This window comes from Anopheles coluzzii, chromosome 2 (assembly GCF_943734685.1).
Source record: "Anopheles coluzzii chromosome 2, AcolN3, whole genome shotgun sequence".
NCBI classification, from domain to species: Eukaryota; Metazoa; Arthropoda; class Insecta; order Diptera; family Culicidae; genus Anopheles; species Anopheles coluzzii.
In genome coordinates, this window is record NC_064670.1 from 22737966 (window position 1) to 22753055 (window position 15090).

A 15090-nucleotide genomic window follows, 5' to 3' on the forward strand; every position below is an offset into this window, starting at 1 on the left:
GATAAGTACAAAAGCAAATATTACCTTCGTCATTGCTCAATGATTGGATCAATTTGAATCCTTTTGAAGAAGCACCCTTCCGTATTTTACCAGCGCCTTGGCGTTACTTTGACCCAGCTCGTTGCTCGGCTTTGTTTCACGCACGTGTGCGGTTGTGTGGTTGTGACGAGGGTTTCCTTTTATCACTAATGTCATTGTAGATAACAATCGTTACTGCTCCTTTCACAGCCGTTCGATATGCTGTCGACCAGAAAAGGGGTTCGGTACGCAATGTCAATCGACAAAATCATTATCAGTACAGCACCACCGAAAGCCGTTGATAAATTGTGCTGCTAGCAAACTAAAGGGAAAATAAAGGAAAATATCACCTTTCTCGAATGTTTTGGAGGGAGCCAGCTGCTTGTGCTTGTGGTGACACAAAACATTCTACACTACAATGCTGCAAAAACGAAAGGAAGCATTGTGGAAAAACAAAACGGCCTCCGGACGGACCGAAAGGACTCGTCGACACCTCTCATGCTGATCTAATTATTCGCGTCACGGATACGGGCCCGGATAAATATTTAATTTCCGACGCGTTACATCTATTTGATACGCTTCGTCGCAGCCTTTTTGCTGGGCAAGGGAAAGCAAATCCGTGCCGTAGCCGCCGTGTCTAATTACAAGACAAATATAGCGCTAGCTTACGTTTGAGATTGGTGAAAGGGGGCAAGCAAAATCCAGCGTCGTTGCTTGTGGGTTGGAAAGTTGGATCAAAAGGGAGGGAAGAAGAGAGAGAGAGAACATAAATGGAGTAGATGGACAGCAGGTGTAGACATGAATTTCATTTGATGGTGTATTAAATAACGTAAAACGAGGAGCAGCTATCCCTTGTCTTGCACAGGATTAAGTTTATTTAATTTCTCAATTTTTTGACTCAAACGCCTAAATTTAGGCAATGTATTTAGGTGAGGAAATGTTTTGACATGAAACGCTCGTTGCTCATCAAGGCTCTGTGATGGATATGTAATTGTACGCATTCCTTTGTTGGTTGCTTGCCTTGCTTTGGTCGGATCGGTTTGCTGTTGAATGGTTGTAAAAGAAGATGTTCCATTACGATTCATCTACTGGCCTTGACATACCGCAGCGTGTGCGAACAAAGCATGACACAGCAAACAGTGAGGACCACAGTAATGTGCTGCATTGTAAGCGAGCGTTGTGGTATGTTTTTCCTAGCGGATTTGTCTTTGATGTAGCATCGGAAGAAAGGGATGCGAGACTAGATTGACAAAGAGCAAGGACAAAGTAGTGTACGAAATTTACATGCAAAATTGTACCTTTTCCTTTCGTAAGTTTTATTCAAACAATCGTTTTCTACCATTTTCAAGACTAGTATTGAACGCCAAATGATCACTTACTTTATTGCAATCGTGAAAAAAGGTAAACTCCCGAAAGGATTGTGAAGATTCTAAACTTTTTATCGATCACGCCGTCATTTCCCCTTCTGCCTCGTTCGTTTACCTTGTCCAATGATGGATGATTTGTGCGGAAACAGTGAAACGCACACGAATTGTTAGTACAGCGTGCTGAAGAGAAGAGATTAGTATTCCACCGGTTGATGCTGTCCATTGTCAGAAGGCGGGATGGACCATTCCCAGAAGAACCAGCCTACATTTGCTCTACCTTTTTTGTTCCTTTTTGCTAACGTAGCCAAGCCACCCAGGCAAGCGGCAGAAGCGGAAGCATTGCGGCAAAAAAAAAACCCGCCATTCCTCCCGCCGACCGGCCTATTCGGGATCGGGATGTTGAAACTTTGTTGAATGTTTGGAATCACTTTGTTGGCTTGCGCGGCTGTTTTTCTTTTGCTTTTCCCTCGTCGCTGTTGCTGCATCGGTTCGGTTTGGTATTGATTTGTGACTCGTCGCTTTCCGGTTTCTTCGTGCACTGTTTGTCTTTTAACACATTGTTTGCTTGCGTCGAACAGTTGACGTGACCCTGGTGTTAGCTAGGAGCAGCATCCATTCATATCACAATGTTTGGTTGAAGTTTTTCTCTTTTCTTTTTTCTTTCATCCATTTTTTTTTCTATAACTTCGCACTTACACAATCCTACCAGCATGGGTGTAGTGGAGAGAAAGCAAGCACAAAAACTGGGAAACGTGTTCGTGTTCGTTGTGGTGACATGATGAGAAATTTTATGATCCAATGCGTTTCGGTCCAGTAATCGCATACAGGTCTTGTGTGTTTGTATGTGTGCGTGTGTGTGTACCATTTGGTAGAAGGATCCTTCGCACAGCTTCCACAGCCCACCCATGCACCACTTGGGAAGCGAAGTGTTAATTTTTGATCCTAGAAATGTTGCTCTTTCAGCGATAAGGGCGACGGCAATGGTTGAGGTTAAATTTAACGGTCATGTTACGACCGACATCTTTTCGTGGCTGATTTTCCGCCCCAGTTGGGCGTCGGTAAATGAGCGGCACTATATTCTAGCGGATTAGATCGGCCCATGTCAGTCGGGTCCCTTTTGCCTCTTTTGCCGAGACTGGAGGAGGCCTTTCGCTTTAGACCTCCCCCCAAAAACCTTCATCGACATGGGGATAGGGCAAGTGTGCACGCACCGTGTGTAGTTGGCAGGGATTTAGAGGTTTTGTCGTTGGCTTTGGGTGGCCCATCGCGGCCCACTCACCGTTGCTACCATCAGCAAACCTTTTGAAGCTTGCGAGGCAACGTTACGAAGCGAAGTGGTTAGCATGATGGAAAATCGGTTTGCACGGGAAAGCTGGTGAACACACTCCAATACACAGACACACATACACACACAGGTTGCTACATTGTTAAGTAGCCCGCATGGTTTGGCAGACGGTTTCTGCCATGCTAGGGGAGGATGGGGTTTTTGAGCGCGCGTGTGGTTTCTTGCTCTTGCTTGCCAGAACCGCACGCATCGCGCTGTAAGCTGTCTTTGTTTGTACCGCACCGAGGTTAGTCTGCTGCACGCCAGATGCATTCTCGGGTGCAGATTACACACACACTTCCACGATCCAAAAAGGAGAGCTCAGTTACTTACCGGCGCAGTTGGCTGGAGTGGCAAATGCTTCACTCTGGCACGGAAGCTTTAATCAAACTTTATGAGTTAAAAGATGCACACCTGCACAGGTTTGGTAAGAATGCACGGGAAACGTACCGAATGGTGGTGGAGGGTGAGAAAGCGGCGGTCGCAGTTTTCGGTCGGTGCCGTGTAATAAAGAGACTTATAATTAATTTACGTGAGAAGCATTAAAACCATTCGGCGGCACAAAACGCAGTACAAAATTCTTACTTTATGCACGGATTGGGGCGGCATGCAAGGAATGCAATGTTTGCGATGCACCCGAGACCAACAACTACTGAAGCGCGTGGATGTGTTGGGAATAGCAATGCGATGTGGAGTTTGGCTACAAAAATTGCGAGCTAGTGCACTCTTTATGCAAAGCAAAACCAAATCGAATATCCTTTTTGTTTGCATAATGCTCAGCACAAGGTTACAGGTGAGCAGCATTGAGCAGGCCACGCGTTTTGTTTGCGGTCTCATGAATCACAAATAGCGCAAACAACAAGCCGGAAGCCCCCGCATCATACATACATGACCACGCACACCAAACATAACGCACACAATAACAACTTGTGGTTCGGTTCGAGGCGACGGCGCTTAAAGTGGTTCAATAAAATGTAAAACACTAATTAGCATACAAATGAAAATTTTACTTTCGTCTGTGCAACGGGCAACAAGTCAGTTGTTGCGTACGCTTGGCTGTGTAAGCTCGCATAAAACACCATTCTCAATAGAGATTTGGATGGGGAAAAAGTGTACCATTTTTCCGTGATTCCATTCCGATTCGATTGCATTCGAGGTTCACATGCTGAGCGAGATTGGTATATACGGCAAACGCTACTGTACACACGCACACAGTACGTGTGCATACTACACACACACACCTAGCCCTTTGATGAAGGAAACTGCAACACATTACTCTTAATGCACTTTATCCCATACCATGCTTCACCATTGCAGGGTTTGTATGTGCTTCATGTTTTGTGCACCAGGTTCGTAGGTATCGAAGAACGACGGACTGCTGAAACGGAGTCGGTACCATTTTACATACATTGAATTTTTAAACACGCTCACCCACCACGCAACAGTGTGTCGGTGCGGTGCAAGGGCGGGCTGGAAAAAAGAGCACCATGCACCATTCGCTTTGGCGCTTTTGGCTCGCTGTGCAAAAGGATCCGATCCTCGTTCGCCTGGGAAAAGTTTTCTCATTCCGGTGCACTCATCTTGGTGCTGTCGTTTTCAAAATATATTGTGGATTGCTTTTTTCTCTTGCCCTCTCTATCTTTCACAACTAGTTCTATCCTCTTTCTCTCTTTCTCTCTCACTTTCACTCCGTAATTCTTACAATTCTAGAGAACTGCAGCGCGTAGTGTCGGTTACAGGCAAGCTGTAAACTATTGTGTAGCCGTCAGTATGCATGGATTAACTTTCCATCTTATGAATAGCTGGCGAAAATAAGGGGGAGAGGGTTGAGAAAAAATTGGTCCCTTGTTTTTCCTGTCGTGCGAATTTTCACCAGCTCTACGCTTGAATCGTTTGGCGGCGGCAATTATGGTAAATGGGTCACTGAAAGTTGACTGTACGGTGCTCTAGCACACAAAGAACAGAACGAAGCTAAATGGAGAATACAGTTCCGTTGTGAAAAAAAAAATCCTAAAACATACCACACCATAAAGTTTTAATCATGAGCACATTAAGCACACAACTTTAAAACCAAACCAAGTGCAGAACGTTACCTTTCTTTCCAATCACCCTGGCGGCAGGATAGATCCTCAACAACCATACTGGGATACCTTTTCACGGTCGAAAAGTAGCCCCGGGAGGGATGATAAATTATTCACATGCTTCCTTAAATGGTTTACCTCCTTACGAGGTTACGATGCGCTCCCGGAAAGCTCAACTCGCACAAGCCAAACCTTAAGGCAAAATGGGAATCATCAACCTGGCCGTCACCGCTAACTTGACTTTATCCCTCATAAAGCCAAAATGGGACGAGTTCCATGTCCTCGACGTTCTTCAGCCTTTCCCTCGTTACCCTTCCCTTGTCGCTAGTGCGGAGGCAAATTCAATTGTACGTAAAAAAAAAAACCCACCGTACACACTTTAATAATGTTATGCTTTCCTCTTTTTCCCTCCCTTTTGCCTTGCTCTCGCTCGTTCGCTGCCTCTCGGGGGAAAGAAAAACATCCCACCCGGATTCAGCGTCAGCGTTTGAAGTACTGCGAGCTCATGCTTTGGGTATGGGAATAAATCGACCCTAAAAACTGTACAGCAAAAACTCCCACCATTACACTGTGCGAGACTTTAACCCCGAACATTTCGGGATAGCCATAATTTCGCACCGACTAATCGCATTCTTTCAGCGCTCGCGCAACCGACGGCGTTTCTGCCTTCATATATATCACCAAAAAGCTGGTCGTTGGTACAGTCATTCGGTTTTGTTTTTTTTTTGTGTGTTTTGTTTTTATCCCCCTCCTGTACCGGGTTTTTGCAGACGATATTTTGATGGAGGTTGCGAGGAAATGGTGTTAAAAATTAATATGAACATAATTCGTTTCACACTGGTTCTTCCTTTTTTTTGTTGCCTACCAATCGACCACGAGCCGGAGGAGGAGCGAAGTGTAAGATTAAATTTAATGCGTTAGCCTGTCATTACGCAGCCCAATGACCGTGCGTGACTGGCCGCGCGTTGCGCTGTTTACGCTCGAGCGCACATTAAAAGGAATTAATTTTGTGTGAAACCGTCGATCTAGGGCGAGTCGCGTGCGATAAATGATAGCGCAGGGCTGTTTTTGCCTAGCAAGTAGATACAAACTATGGCTACAGTGAGTTGGTGATTAAAAGTTTCGTGATTGGTGGGTGATGAGCGATAGAAAAAAAAAGATATAATAATTACTTTAAGCAACAACTGATGAAATTGTTTGCCACTTGATTGCTTGATCCCTGTGGCAGTGTGTTTTATTTGTTTTTGTGGTGTTCCTAAAAATAAACAAGATTAATGCACCTTCCACCTTAATCCCACCCACAAGCAAGGCGTAATAAAGGATTAGGTCCATCGCCCGGAAGGAGGTTGTGTTTTAATCCGCTCACGTCGAAATAAAACCCCAACGCACACACACGCCGTAGTCTAATTAATCAGAGGGCACGAGTACACGCACACGAGCCAAACCTCGTTGTAATGGGAATAAAATGTAAGCCTCCGCAAATAAGCCAACCAGCAACAAGGCGAAGAAGCGATCAATCTAATTTGCTTGCCGGGTGCGGTGGCCATAAATCAATCATCAGCGTTCAGCGCTCAGTTCGGCTGTCGGTTAAGCATTCGAGTGTGCCGATGACATTACGCTGGGCTGCGCATTTCCCATAAATATGTACGTGCGATATATGTAAACAGCGTCTCCCTTTCCAGCTTGCACGCGGGAAAGCACAGAGAATGGAGGGGTGGTTACTTCCCTCCCCCCCCTTTTTTTGTTAATATCGTTTCGCTTCAACGGGCGGCACTCTCATTTCATGGAGTGTGTTAGCACGGAACCGATGTATCGATTCCAGCGAACCGGAAACCGGTAGCTTCCGACGCCGGAAGAAGCCAAAGATCGATCGATTGGAATGCTGGCAAGCTTCCGTGGATGACGGGCGGGGTGTAATATGACCTGTGGAGTGGATTGGGGGCGGGGGGAGCCGACTGCCGCGAACGATTGATTGGAATCAATCGTGGAAAATTGTGCGGTAGTTGACTGGGTGCATGGAGAAAGCTGTGGCGGTGTAATTGATTCGATTTGTTTGGGGTTATGTTTTCGTGCGATGGGGCATTGTGCTGTCGCGACCATAAGCATTCGGGCAGGTGAGCACGGCGACACACAGCTGACCATATAGGGCTGGGGTAAGGGGTTGGGAAAATGGTAGAACGATTATTACACTTGGTGATTCGGCATTGCGACGTTCAGGGTATGGTTTGCTATCGCGAGATAAGCCCAGAATATTAAAAGAAAATATCATGTTTAAAGATTGTTGTAATAATTTTAATGAATTATTTTTATTCATTTCTTTACAGGTAAGAAAAACAATGACAGAATATAATATTTACGCCCCTAGCATCAAGAAGTAAGTGCTTTGATATAGATTTTTTTTTAATTTCTGGTTAAACTTTGATAGTTCTCAGAACGAATTATTCGATCTTGCTATTGAAAAATTTATGTACAAAAGATTATATTGTTCTTGATGTTTTAAATTCATTTAACAACAAAATATGTACAAAAAATGTATTGTATAAATCTATTGCTACTACTATTGCTACAAGTTTAAGAAAAATTTTGTTTGAGGATCTCTGTATTTAACTTCTACGGATAAAAGAGATACGTTAGATCTTTAAAAGTGTGCCTGAAGTGTGTAGTCCTGTATAGATTATATAAAAATTTCAAGAAGCAAAGCAAAACATAAGAATTCACGGATTATTCACGAATTTAGAAAGTTTCTTTTTTAGTTGACACTTTTTTTTCGATAGTACGTTGAGGAAGGAAAATTATGTTCTAAAATAGTAGCGTAAGCATCCCTTGCATACATATATCCAATATCGTGAAATGCAAGTAATGATCATCTGAAAATCTTGCATAATCCAATCATTTTACTGTACCAATCAATTGCGCCAAAAAGAAGTTCGTTAGTGACTGTCACTGCGAACGGGATGTGACGTTTCCTTCTTACAAGCTTGATGGTTCATGCAAGATTTATGTAAATGTAATGTGCTCATTGGCATGAGTCTGAATAACCAGAAAAAAAACTCACACTCTGATTTATTTAAATTACGACAGGAAAGTCCCATTCAAAGGGCTTCTCCCTTCAATGCTCCAGTTGTTTTGCATAGCTTTTTCCCTACCAACATGTGCCACAGCAGGTCGTACGGAAATAGAACAACCAAAGCCTTCCAGCTCATGCCATCATTTCAACACTGGCTCTATAATCCCCGTGAATGGAATGGAGCAGTTTCTGGAGTGATGCGTACCCTTCTTTAATTTAGAACACAGTGCGGGAAGCGTGTGAAAGCCACCTTCGAACCTCTGGCACAAAGTGGCTTTAAAAGCTTCATCCGCGCTCCAGGAGCCATAGAACACAATCATCAAAGCAGTGGTCCGGTGGCTTATCATTCCGGGAGCAATTTCTCATGCTGCCTCTCTACCCGGAGCGAAAATCACCTATTTGGCACATCAATATGGTTCTCAGTTGAGCAGTTTTTCGCAAATTGGTTGTGAAAACGGTTAAATTAGATTTCCTGTCGTGTCGGGGTTCTGGCATCCAGCCGCAGCAGATCTGCTCGTTCCGGTCAGTGTTTTGGTTCTATTGATTCTCGGGTTCACAGTTGTATTGTCTGGAGATTTTGAACTCGGGCTCGGGCCCCGTTAAAAGCACCACAATCCGCTTGCTGGAAGCCCTCTCTAATGGAAAATACCTTACCGAGGCGAGTCAGCCAGGGGGTTTGATTTATGTTTGGGGCCGTACCGGCCAAACACCGCCCCGAAAGTGGCACAAAACGAACGTGACAGCGAGTCAACAGTGGAGTGATGGAACGCGGAAAGCAGAGGAAGCAGAGAGAAACAATTAAAGTAAACTAGCAAAACTCGGAAATGCGGTGGCTCTGGAAAAGGTTTCCGTCCAATGGCACACCTTGCGTAGACGAAGGCAATGTAAGATCGAACCTTTTTGCTAGCGGAGCAAGGGGCACACTCAATGCTTGAGGATGCCGCTCAAAGTCGAAGAGCTTACACAGCAGCTCGGGACGAGGAAGAAAACGACAAAAGCCGTCAGTCACCGCCATTCCGACGTGCTGTTGGCCTCCAACAAGATTCCAGCAATGCCGGGCTGAATGCTGAAGGATTCCAATTTCTCTCACTCTCGGTAAATCCTCGTCCCATACGTGTGGGTTTATTTGATCTCCTTCCCTTGGCGGCACCGGGTTTCCCTTTTGTCGCTTTGCTCTCGGTGTCGGTGGGAGAGAAGCGAGGTGATATCAACAAGTATCGTACTACTGCGTTTCCATACGGCGCGCAAAGTTCGGTGAACTCTTTCTCCGCGTGCAGGAATTGATCCGTCCGGTATGAAGGGTTGTGAAGGCACGTATCAACATTGCCTCAATCGAAACGATCCCCGTCAACATGCCGAGCGGATGGGGTTCGGCTTGATGTAATTCCTGTTTGATGAAAACTTTCTGCCCAACTTCTTGAAGTCTTTGTGCGAGTGTCGCCTGAGTTGGGGAAACTTCACGCCGGCACGTTCCAATTTGACAGGTCCGCAGGCCCAAACTCCGGTGCCCACGGAAGCCCGGCGTCTGTAGTAATTAAGATAATTTCTCTCTAATTTGAGCTGCACACGCTCCACGGGGGTAAAGGTGCCGTGAAAGTGATTAGCAAAGTGGTGCTCGTGCTGATTGTGAACTTTTTGATTTGCATGATTTATAACGATAGCCTGTGGTGGGGCGTTTCGCGTTGGGAATGGTTGAGTGCTGGCCGCTTGAGGTGCGTTTCGCCGGCAGCTTGACCTGCGCCAGACGATGAATGTTTGATAAGCAATTAGCGCAAATGAGCATCGCAGTTGGATGACGATTTTTGAATGTCAATAGGTAGAAGTGATTACTCGGAGCTCTAGAACTGTCACGCTGTGGGAAGAGTGTTTTGACACTGTCAGTGTGCTGCAAACTGGGAGACATCATTGACAATCATTGGAGGAGAAAGGGCTAGCTGTCAATCATGCTTAGACACTGTTGGAATTCATATTTCAGAAAACGTCTAGAAGAATTGCAAAAAAAAAAACTATCCAACACACGCTGACAGCTTGCTGGCTATCCAACCACAAGAAAGAGAAACACGAAAATAGAATTCAAAATTTCTGCCTCGACCTACCTTGTAGCATCCTAGCAAGCCACCAAACATACCAACTCCGAACGACCCACAGTTGCAGATTGCGCTTAATGGACAGCGCAACAACCAGCCAGAATGTCCAACCAGACCAGACATGTCGCCGTGTCGATTGAATCCGAAACCTTCGGTGGAAAACGCCACGCCAGCGTTCGGTTGACACTATCCGCTCCCGCGATTGCCGGATGTCAGACCGGTGTCGATGTCGCCGGCACTGACACGGGAAGCTTGCCACGGCTGCCATAATCCCGGCTGCGGCGATGGATGGATGCTGCAAGCGTTGTTGTCGGTACGGCTTAAAGTCATCCCCATCTGCCGGTTGCCAAAAGTGGGGGGGTAATGGATCCCATTGTCATGGAAAGAGATAGAGAAGAGAAAGAGAAAAGAAGAGCTGAGAAAGAATGAAAGGGAGAGAAGGAGAGAAAGAAGGAGCGAACAGGACCGACTCAAAAGTCCCGAAGCACCAAATCGGTAAAGGAGAAGAGAAAATGGTACAGAAAAAATAAACAAACAGTTGAGCCGCGGAACGGCCGGTGGCAGCTGCAGCAGCAGCAGCAGCAAGTACAACAATAATAATAATAACAATGCTGCTGCCAGCGGGGTTGCTGTATATGGTCGTGGTGCGATAAAAATATGCTTTCGAATTGCCGCCCTCGACGGTCGCCATGCTGTCTGCCTGTTGTGACTTTGGCCAGAGGTTTGTGGAGAGAAGGCGATGGAGTAGGATGCACAGTGCGGGGATTTAAGCGCGAAGATTCGCCTGAAGGAACACACAAGATGGAAAGGAAGGAAGGGTAGTGTGGGGATGGGAACGGGTAATGGGGGTGAAAAATGGGCTACGAGAAGAGCGAGACGGAAGCGGGATCTGCATAAGAATGATGCAGGAAGAAACAACAGCATGTAGCGTAATGAACCGATTTAGGGTTGAACGAGACTTTACCAGGGCTTTGACAGGAGGATTTAAAATTTTGATTTTAAATTTAACGGTTATTAGGAACAAAATGTGCAATCAGCTTCTTGCTTTTGTTATACTTTCATTCAGTTTTTTGTATAACACTTTTAAGTGGCTTCTGAGCGTTCATTGATCATACATGTAGCTAGTTGTTCTACCATTTTTGTTTCATGTTTTGTTTCAAAGGTGTGTCCCATGCCAAAATTTGACAGATAAAAACTATGAAAGCTCTTTTTCATGTGTGTCTTATCTTATCTTGGTATAAGATACGTTATACCAAGCATTTTTCATAAAGAACGTGTACAAAGTTGACATTTTGAACCAACCTTAAAGGTGTAGAGCTACATAGAGCGTTAAATTCCCTTTTGTAGTTGAGTATGAAGCTATACTTCTCTTTCAAAAGAGCATCTCAAGTCTTTACAAAAAAAGGCTAAAATGATTATATGCACGAGAAACCCTGTAAGTACAGTCAAAATGCTGTTATGTAGCATGCTTTAACATTCCCATTCCTTGGTTGGGTTAACCTTTTTTTGTGAAGCATCCCTTTTTTCTCCACAAACACACACTTTAATTCCCCACAAGTGCATGTAATCCATGATTGCTCCCCCGGTCGTATATAGGCCAACCGTGTAAAGCAAGGGAACTGTAAAGTTGACATTGCATTACTGATAATTGATTCCATAATAATCCCCCCCGTACTGGTACGGTTCGGACACTGGTACGCTTGACTGAATTGTTATGTGCTTTATCTCGGCCCACCAGACGCCAGCCTCTGCGCCATAAGGCCATCTTCTTTTTTGTTTTGTTAGCTGTGTGGGTGAATAGTTTTTCGCTCTTCCCTTTTTGCACTGTCCCGCAAAGGAATAAAAGGGATCAGCAGGTGCGATGAACGCATCCTTCCCTTGCTATCTTGCAAAAATGAGCTCAATTACCGGAAGTTAAACAAAACCCTTCGCCCTGGTCCGGGGGTTGTTTGCATTGATGCGGATGTGCCACCACTACCTGGGTACCACCGTTTTCGATCATAAACTCGCTGCTCGTTAGTGTCAGTTGGGCATGGGCAGGCGCCCAAAAAACCCAAATCACGACTCGATTCACCCACCAGCACCAGCAACAGTGGAAGCGTGGAAGGAAACGAGAAACAAATAAAAAAGAAAGCGTAACGGGCAACAGGCAAGAATTGCTCATTCCAATGGATTTACTCCCCCCCACACACACACACACAGACTCGCACACAACGGACTCTAGACTATGTGTGTGTGCGTGTCGAAGGGACAGAGACAGCGAGGGGACACATTGTCGCCATTTCGGGATAATACAGTGGCACAGTGGTTGGATTTTGATCCTTTTTCTACTACGGCTTCTTCTTCCTTTTTTTGTTGTATCGGTCTCATGATCGTGCCATCCAACCGTATGTGTGTGTGTGAGAGAGTGGCTGTACTATGGTGTGAGTGCTCGACAGGAGCAACAGGATATATAAAGCGGGGTATGGTGTGGAAAGGCGTACGGCAAATAGATCAACCTGAGCATTCGTACCAGATGCGGGATGGTGGTCGTGGTCGACGGCCAAAGACAACGTGTGCGCTGCGTTCTCTGTGTGTGCCAGCAGCATCATCATCATCATCATCATCATCATCATCATCATCATCGTCGCTGTCCTCGTCGTCGTGGTCGCTGTCGTTGTCGGCGTCGGGCCACAGTCGGTTGCAGTCGATGCTGCTGGCAGGACCGTGGGAGTTTCGTTTTTAGCCGCGGAGATATTTAGCGAAAGGATTACCGCACGGAATCGCGGGACAGTGATTTTTGTGTTTGTGTTGTGTGTGCCTTGTACGTCGCCAAGAGTTTGTGTGGAATGTTTCGTGATGGTGGAGGTCATGGGATTTGTTAAACGGTCGCAGAATTACAGAGCTCTAAAACGACCCGTTGGGCAGTGAATAATGCACTTCAGTGAGCGGAAGTGTGCTTGTACGCAAATGTGAACCTAAAGAAGACAGAAAACGTTCACAGTCAGCGTGGATTTAGAACGGCTTTGAGGCTATGGGGAATTTCTTCCGGTCGGATGCGGCCAACTGTAAGGAGAGAAGCATTACATGACTTATCCTGTTTTTTTATTTCAATAAAGATGCTGTAGCGGCACGACAGCCTGATTGTGTCGTAATAGAATCTGTTTGTCAAATTCTTCTCACTCTCACACACACACACACACAATCAAACAAACACGCAAAATGGTTACAAAATCGAGTGCTGTTCTGCTAGATTTATAGCTTTTCTATTGATTTTACTGCTGGCACGGGTTGTGCCCACCATTCGCCAATCCCGGCAACGGTTTTGAAGCGTCTCAATTTGAGACGACCTTGCTCATCCGGAAATGATGTTGGCAATTTCCCGGAACAGCCCGGCTACGGCGAACAAACAGACCAGCAAAGCAAAGGGAAGAAGAAAAAAAAAACCAACGCAAAACTGGAAACGAGCCTCCCACTTCACAATCAGCAACGAGCGAGCGTTGGCGCGCCTCATAAGACAAACTAGTTTTCCGCTTCGCATGTCAACTGCATGCTACGGTTCATTAAAGTTCACGGAAAACCCATCAAGATGCTATTTGCACACGCTCTCGCCTGCCCTGCCTTTCGCTCGGCCGCCCCGTCCTGGCCGGACAATCGGCCTGGCAGCGTGTCAAACACACATGCAAAAACCCGGATTCCCAGAAAAGCTCCTCCCCTCCGGGAGGCGGGAGCAAACTACCACGGCGAAGGAGCAATTAATGGAAATTTGCTGTTGGAAGCATGCAGGCACTTAATGTGTGCGCCCTGCCCGCCTGCAAGTGAGTGGTGCTTTGGAGGATTAGCATTTTTTTTTCAAATCCGGTTTTTTTTTCTTTTCACCATAACAAACAAAAACTGCGAAAACTGCAATTGGCATGCCGGCACGTACGTGTCATGTAAAAGCCGTACTTGCGCGAACGGGGCAAATATCGATTACTTCCGTGGTGGTAGGGCGTATTGTTTAAACGCTCGAGTAGCTGTTGTTGATGAGTGTAAAGCCATTTCGCTTCAAGCCGGGGTACTCAATAATTCTTAAGCCGAATCGGTGGGGCGAGCGAGGCCTCCCGAACGTTAGACAGGGCTTTGCGAACCACTTTTCTGCTTGAGAAATAGGCCCGTTCACACGTTTGCTACTTTGTTTCATTCTGTTACTTGACAACGATGCTTTTTAATCTGTTTGTCGTTTCTTCTATTATAGAAGAGTATTATTAGTGTTGTCTTGATTAAATATTTCTCTTACTTTCGTATTCCAACACTTAGATAATTTTTGGTTAGAGTTAGATAGCTAACTCTAAAACATCGTTTTTTTTCTCTCTAAACAGTCATTAGGTTTAGGGCTTCCAAAAGAGCATGCAATATGATTGCATTAGATACATTTTTATTACATTTTTACATTTATTACATTACATTACATTTATTTATTACATTTATTAGCCGATTTATTTTTAACTGAAATTGATTTCAATTCGGCCTAAGTATGTAATGCTTCAAAGACCAATTGGCCTTTGACATGCGTTAGAATTTGAAAGGGTTGATCGTTTGAATAATGCGTTTGAATTATAATTATATTAACTCTAAAGGTAATACTTTTTTGATTTCATTTTTTTTGTTCGCTCGTTATACATTTGATTACTGCATACCATCAGGCGTTTATCAAGGTTGGATTATATTGTTGCTGAATTGAAACTTATGCATACCGATGCTGCTTGGTGATCAATTCTTTTTCAAATAAGTTAAAGAGTCAAATAAGGAAATATCAAATAGGCCAGTGTGGCTTGAAAAATTATATTGATTGTAGTTCCGTTTGACTAGAATTTAAAGCAATTTATCATGAAATATTGCATTTGTTCAGGGTGAACGAAACTTACTGCTGTTGCTTGAGAAAATAACTCAGTGGACGAAGTCACTTTGCACATAAAATGATCTCCAGCCAACAAATCATCAGAAACAATCTTATTTGACTTTAGCTGTACTATATATCAGCATCCTGCCTGGCGGGAAGATATGAAATCATAAACCCTGTCCATAAAATCCCTATCCCGAGCGATGCTTCCTACCATCCGGGGTTTCCGTCCCGTCGCGTCACAAACGTCCGCGAAAGACAATAACGGCACGGCTAAAGCGACAA

At 45.0% G+C, this 15090-nt stretch overlaps 1 protein-coding gene across 5 annotated transcripts in view; it reads left to right on the forward strand.

Moving 5' to 3' along the window:
* The window catches only part of LOC120950142 (GTPase-activating Rap/Ran-GAP domain-like protein 3), a 78186-nt gene that overhangs the window by 23945 nt on the left and 39151 nt on the right, over window positions 1-15090 (forward strand). The window lies entirely within an intron of this gene.